Below are 7,343 nucleotides of genomic sequence, written 5' to 3'. Positions count from 1 at the left end.
CAAGAAGGACCCCACTCTTCCCACGACCCGTAGAAAACTGCTGTTTTTCCTAATAAAAGATGAGAGTGTCTTAGGAATCATTGAGCTCAATGCCTGTACAGCTTCTGAGATGCCAGGCATGCCTCCTTCTGAAGTGGCTGATTCTGTAACCATGAGTTGGTGGGCCCTAGTTGAACCTGAACACTGTTAGGAGTTCTCTGGGGGTTCTCTAAAAAGTGCTATTTGGAATACTGAGTAAATGTCTGTGAGCCTCAAAAACAACTTTACAATGGTTCCTTTTAGAAATAAGAATTTAAGCCCTGGCTGGCGTAGCTCAGTGGATTGAGTGAGGGCTGGGAACCAAAGTGTCCCAGGTTCAATTCCCAGCCAGGGTACATTCCTGGGTTGCAGGCCATAACCCCCAGCAACCGCACATTGATGTTTCTCTCTCTCTCTCTTTCTCTCTCTCTCTCTCTCTCTCTCCCTCCCTCTCTTCCCTCTCTAAAAATAAATAAATAAAATCTTTTTTTAAAAAAAAGAAATAAGAATTTGAGCCACATTCCCCTGACACCTGTCCTTGCCCACTGTCCCAATGGTAACCCACCTGTTCAAAGGCCCATCTGCATACTACTCATCTCTGGTCCATCTCTTCTGTTGCATCCAATGCTTCTCTCCATTTCTCCATTGTGCTGTCTGGTGTTACAAAACTAAGGCATAAATGGGCTTCACTGGGGTATACAAGAAAAGTCCAGTCACCCCAGAGCACCAAGGTTCAGTCAAGGCAGGTCAGGGAGGAAACATTCTATGGAAAATTGAGGTCTTTGCACAATAGGAGCGAAAAGGATATTTCATTCCTTCAGTACCATGCAGTTTGCATTCATCCCTCAAACATTTCCTCGGTGCCTGCACTGTGCCAGGCTCCACCTTCACCCTCTTGCCATCCTAAGCACCTCTTCCCTGGCCTCGCCCGCCCACTGTCTCTCTTCTGAGGGTCTTCCAGACTCTGCCTACAGGGCACAGCCTCCTGCTTCCTGTGTTCACTGACTAAAGAAACTTTACCATTAAATTTGAGGAAAAGGCTGTAAAGTCAAAAAAAGGAGGCAGCTTAAGGACTCCAAATGTGTCAAATTGGAGAGTTTAAAACCTGATTATTCTTTAGACATGGACCTCAGAATGGTTCTAATCAACATTTATTGAATGATGAAGCAAACTTTATATTAACATGAGGTGTTGGTAGGTGAAAGGGTTTTTCTAATAAACTAATCATTAGAAAACATTGCAAGAGGGAGTTTAACTTAATTAAGAGGATAATTCTCAAACCTATTGTTTTATCCATTCTGAATAATAGGCTTCATATAAATTTCAAGTGTACCTTAGGTATTTGTTAAAGAAAGCCTAAGTATTGTCTCCATGAGACAAGCTTTCAAACCAGGTAGTTTGTGTTGGCACTTAAAAGTGTGGACAAAAAGGGGGGGGGGGGGACAGTCCACAGAAAGTAACCTCACAGGGTGATCCAATCATAAATTTCTAACTGGGCAGGTCCTGGTGGATAGTCACAGCCCAGGCCTGTAACTTCTTTAGTGAAAGGTTTTAAGCAAGTGTTGTCCATTGTTCTTGTGCATCTAGGTTAACACACCTTTGAAATACCAGAAGTAATAATCCTCAAAGGGCGTATTAACCCTCAAGAGAGCACACAATCTTGTTCCAATCGTCCTCACAGCCCCTCTTTAATTTCAAACACATAAAAGAAGCTGCGAAACTCTCATTTTCTGGAGAGTTGAGATCTTGCTCCCTGGCATATGTCATCAGTTTGGCTCAAATAAACTCATAAAGATTCTCTACAGGTTTGGATGTTCTCATGTCGACAAAAGTTATAACAGTGAATGTATTTCAAGTAGCCCTTCTCCAAACCAATTCAAAACAGTTTGTACCAATTCAAAACGATCTTCACCGCTTTCTCCCACCATACACCAGATGTCCTAACAAAATAGCTCTTCAGAACAGCCTAGTGTCCTACCCTGTCAGATAGAGATAGTAATGGCACCTGTATCATAGAGTGGTCTTTGAGAATTGAGTGAGATTGCGATGAGAAAATATTTTGAGACATTTACACATTTTTTACCCTATATGTATTTTCTAAGGTCCCTTGCTCCACTCCCAATTTAGTCTGCAGTCTTTCCTTATCATCTGGAAGGTGTAGCAGTCATTGTTTCAGGGGAGGAGTGAAAAGGCAGAAAAGCCAGAAAACTAGTTGGAAGAGGTAAGAATGAGGCTTTTTGACCTGTAAAAATTTAACCCTTGAATAACTGAAGCATCAAGTTTGTGCCATAAATATTAAAACGGAAAAACAGAGAACTAGGCATCTAAGAATTATCCAGATTATGGAAGGGAGAGCAGAGGTGAAGAGGCAAAATATTGATAGAAGGGTCCCAGAGAAATGGGCTTGCTCCCTGGGAGGTGGGGTGAGGGTGAGTCTCCTGGCTCTAAGACAGAGGAATTTGTCAGGCAGAAGTGCTAAGAAGGGAGATGGGAAATACATGTGGCTTTTCCCAGGTGCTGGAAACAGTGGCTTGTTCTCTGTGAAGTGGGAGGTGGTTTTGAGGTGGCAGGGAGAACCATGGCTTTGAGGTGTGAAGCAAAGAAGAAACCCAGACGGGGCCTGACGGAATGTAAAGTCTAGCAATTGCATTGACGACGTTAATTAGTATATTGGGACCCACAGAATGGAGGCCGCCCATGGAGGCACAAATCTAAGCCTAAATCAGCCTGCACATAATGGAAATATCTGTCGGGGAAACCTAACATACACCAATCACAAGCCTCCAACTCAGCTTTAGTTTATTTTACCCTAGAAAAAAGGACCTACTAGCCTGATAAGGAAATCCCTGACATCCTAGCCAATCCTGTCCTGTTTCTGAGTTGCTGGATGCTTCTAATAGTCCATATAAAAGTCGCTCTTGCACAAACATTCTTTGGAAAGAGTATTCCACTGCTTCTGAGGCACTGTCCTTAGCCCATTAGTTGTTTTTCCTTGACTAAAGGATATCGAACTCAAATTGTTTCACTTTTGTCATTCATAGGGTGCAATGGCAGATGCCACTATGGATAGATGAACTGTAGGACCTCGAGTCCCAGCCACTCCCTCTCACCTGGGACTTAGACAAAACTTGAGATAGAGCAGAAGCCAAAACCAATTGAAATTAAATTTCTGCTACCAGAGGAATGAGCATTTAAAGTAGAAATTAAGGCCATTTATTTAAAAATAAATAAAGTAAATTGAATTATTCAGCTCCTCATATCTCATCCAGACCTTGAGATTTACTCACACTCTAAGGTAATGTGTGTAAGTGTCTGGTATACAATAAGTGCTCAGTAAATGCTAGTTACTATTATTATAAGTACTTTTGATCCCAGGAAAAGACACTGAAGAAAGTCCTATTGTAAGAGTGAAACACTTGGCTTCTCTGACTCCACCTTGCCCAAGCCTGCTTTGATCCATGGCCTTCAGGCTAATAGCTTCTGCTTAGTCCTGCATGTAAACATACTAATCAATTGGAGGAATTCTGCTTGCTGCTTGAGTGTAACAAAAACAGCCCCTTACCAGAAAGTGTCTCTCCTGAGGAGGTGAGGAAGTATGTATACAAATAATGGTGTTTATCAAAGACTGCAAGAACCTTGTGACTGGACTCATATCCCCCAGCAGGATCTTCCTCGGACCCCCGCTGACTCCCAAATGCCTGCGGTGGTCAGTCACCTCTTGCTCTTCCCATTGCCCCATCCCTTGAAAAGAAACCTGAACTCTGTACTTTGGGAAGACAGATTTGAGGAACTACTAGGTCTCCCATCTTCTTGGTTAGTGCCTTCTGGATTGATAAACCTTTCCTTACTCCAAACTCTGACATTTTGAGTTTTGGCCTTTTAAAACATCAGGCACATGGACTTTATACCCAGTAACACTATGACACACTTTAAGAAAGCCTTATTACCTTCTCTTCAAGAATCAAAGAAGGAAAGGGGGTCCACTTTATTCTTGGCCGCAGATACTCAAGTTAGCACTTCGAACAGTTACGGTGGTAGTATGTTCCATTGACAACCTGGAGAGGACAGCAGTAGGGAGTCTCCATGACTGGTTGGGTGAGTTCCCTCTTTACTTTTCTTTCTTAAGATTGACTTGGCTACTTATGGACCTCTATAGAGAATACTATGTACTCATCAAAGGCAGCTTCCTTTTGGGTACACAGTGAGTCTACACTCCACAGTCTGTCCTGGAAAGTTAGATGGGATCATGTGATCAATTCTGACCAATGGAAGGGGACAGAAGTAAGAGATGTCAAAGATGTTCAAAGCCTTGAAACCTAAAAGCCTTTTATGTGATCCTCTACAGCTAGAAGAAAAGGGCTCTGAGGACCTAAGAGACAGGCAGAGCTGCAGACAGGAGGAGCCCAAGTTCCTGAGAAGCCTCATGTAGGAGAGCCACAGAACTAGGACACTCAGATTGGACTGCCACTTAATGAGAAAGAAGCTTTCCTTTGGGCTAAGCCATTAAGATGTGGGGGCTGTTTGACAAAGCAGTCAACTCTGATACACACTGTATAAATATTAGAGTAACTTTGTCAAATGCAATTGTGGCTCCTACCCCTGTATCCCACTTTCAACCCCTGTCACCAAACTCGTTAATTTTAGCAGCCTTCCCAGAAGTCAGAGTGTGTGAGTACAAATGCAATTTACTTGCCTCCTCAGTGTTCTTTGGGATTAGCCATATAAAACAGTGATGCAAATTCTAGACTGAGGGAATTTAGAAATGGAAGGCACACGTGTGAGGAGGTTTTCTGAGAGCTGCTCTTACTGAAGTGGATCAAAGATGAAAATGGCCAAATCTGAGCACCAGAAGACCTTCCAATCTACCTGATGCATAATCTCTATAGTTTTGAGAAGCAAAAGTATAAAGCAATTTATAATAAGGGTGTGCACGTGTGTGTGTACAGGTGACAATGGATAACTGTGAACTTGCTGTTGGAAGAATCCGATTGGGGGAGAGGGGGACATGTACAATATGTATGAAAGTCTGATCAGTTCTGAGCAATGATGAAAAGGTTTTACTACTGACCTTTGTAATTATGAACGTGTCTGCACTTGATCTGAGGTCAGAATTGAAAACAACACACAACTTAGGAGGAAACCAAAGCCTTGGCCGGCAAAGTACTGACTTAAGAGGCTGTAGGCTGGATAGTAAACCAAAATGAGCACCCACATCTTCAGAGCTCCCTTCAGTGCGCCTGTTGATACATCTGGGTGTCTAGTATTACCAACTCATACTTTAGAATTAGAGCAAACTGTGTTAAAATTCTGGGTCCCCCTCTTACCAGGTGGACCATCTCAGGAATAGCATTTAACATCTGTAAACAGCATTTAACCTCATCTATAAAATAAAAATAATAATAACAGCACTTTCCTTTTAGAGTTGTTATATCAACTAAACAGATTAATGTATTTAGAGTGTTTAGTATACATCCGACCCTAATAAAATTTTACGATGTTCATTTCTGCTGTTATTTCGAAGAATACCAAAGTTGTGTAAAAACAACGCAACAGCTTTCACAGAATAACATCCCCCACAGCTTGAGGATTACTTCTTCTGTGAACAGAATTCTGCATTCTCTTGCTGTTGAAGGACTTCAGGACCTGTCACTCCAAAATATGCTGCTTTGGTGTATTGATTCTTTTGAGCTGAAGACACTTGATAAACAGGAAACGCAGACAGAGGCTTTCTCTGAACTCCACTTACCTACCTAAAGACAGATCCTCCAAAAGGAACCCAATTATCATAAATCCCCTCCTTTTTCCCCAGGATTTTCATCAACCTGGGAAGATTGACTCTTATCACAGGAGAGGTGACAAGAAGTCCACACCACACCCAGACAAACTTTGTCACATACTATCCTATCTCTCATCTATTTTTCTAAGCACCCACTCATCTTTCCTAAAAGTTATTTACTCTCCCCTAAGTGACCTACATCTCCCCTTACCCTTTCTCTAATAAGATGGCATATAAACTCACAAATCCCATTATATTTTGGGGTATTGGCTTTTTAAAATTTTCTTCATGTAATATTAAAAATTAATGAATGTATATACCTTTTCTTCTGTTAATCTGCCTGTAGTCAGTTATTGCACAGACCAGCTGTCGAACCCAGGAAGGTAGAGGGAAAGTCTTTCTTCTCCTACACTTTATTTGGGACATAGATTCCTTGCCTTATATGCCTGTCTTCTGCCAGATCATAAATTTCTTGTCACTTTATCTCTTTCTGAATCCCTCAGGGCATGGGAGTCTGACTTGTACTAAAATAGGTGTTCCCTTGAAGCTTGTTGGGGAGCAGAGCCTGGCATGGGGAAGGTGAATGCAAAGAATTTGAGTCTCTCACTCCCCATTCTTGTCCAGGGTTAACAAGGACCCACACCTGTCTTCTTCAGGACTCTAGTTCCTCCTGTGATGAAGAGAAGTGTGGACCCCAAGAAGAAAGATTCATTTGACATGAACCTCCAGAAGAAATTTATCTGCTGAGATGGACTTTCTATGGCCAACCAAGGGCCCAAATTTTATGACTAGGAAGAGTCTAGCAGCATTTGTTGACAGGCTTCTCATGTACTCCGTACACCCAGAACGACCTCAGACTGAACTCTTAGCTTCACTATGCTCCTGCCATCTGAGTCAACCATTATAATGGAATTCCTGGGTTTGTCTTTCAACCAATAGACTGAGACCTGTCCCTTCCAATCTGAACTTCACAACTGTATCTCCATTTGCATCTACACTGACCAATCAGAACTGCTCTATACTGACCAATCAGCATGCATGCAACCAAACAATCAGAGCAGCATAATTCAAACCAATATGGAAATGTGGTATTTTGTGTAAATTTGGAAACCTCATTTGCATAAAATTGTACCAGTTGGAAATTTGGGAGGGAAGTTTCTCCATAAGAGACAGCCTCCCCTTTGTCTCAGGGAGTGCAGTTTTGGTTTCCACTGGGAACTGCATTTCGCTGGTTTGTAAACTGTTTCACCTGAATAAAATTTCTTCTTTTCTGAACCTAATTGGGAATTTTGGTCACAAAAGGCAGCCACTCCTAAATACCAATGACCCTCATTAGAAAAGACCTTGACCTTGATAAGCTCTAGAGAAGCCCCCTAGGCTTCTCACTACCCTGTGAACCACACTGTGTACAGCTTGGGGTGAAATGGACCTCTCCCCAGCCCACATGGCATGCAGGCCCCTGCATACCCAGGTAACCTCTGACTGTGCTGCTCTGTGCAGTTCAGACCCAAGGCCAGATCCTCTTACCTGACAGTCCTGTGGATATAAT

General features: G+C 42.4%; 2 non-coding genes across 2 annotated transcripts; both read left to right on the top strand.

The window, feature by feature from the left end:
• The first annotated feature begins 4,832 nt into the window (after nucleotides 1–4,832).
• LOC123812283 lies at nucleotides 4,833–4,912 on the top strand. The gene has a single exon (XR_006784559.1). It is a non-coding gene; the product is annotated as a small nucleolar RNA U2-19 (small nucleolar RNA).
• A 144-nt stretch (nucleotides 4,913–5,056) lies between these two features.
• On the top strand, nucleotides 5,057–5,126 carry LOC123812282. Its single transcript, XR_006784558.1, has one exon. It is a non-coding gene; the product is annotated as a small nucleolar RNA U2-30 (small nucleolar RNA).
• Nucleotides 5,127–7,343: the final 2,217 nt, after the last annotated feature.

The sequence above is a fragment of the Phyllostomus hastatus genome, unplaced genomic scaffold (genome assembly GCF_019186645.2).
Source record: "Phyllostomus hastatus isolate PE091 unplaced genomic scaffold, TTU_PhHast_1.1 phas_scaffold_78, whole genome shotgun sequence".
In the NCBI taxonomy this organism is placed as follows: domain Eukaryota; kingdom Metazoa; phylum Chordata; class Mammalia; order Chiroptera; family Phyllostomidae; genus Phyllostomus; species Phyllostomus hastatus.
Note: the sequence above shows the minus strand (reverse complement) of the source record. Positions and strands in the feature narration are given on the sequence as shown.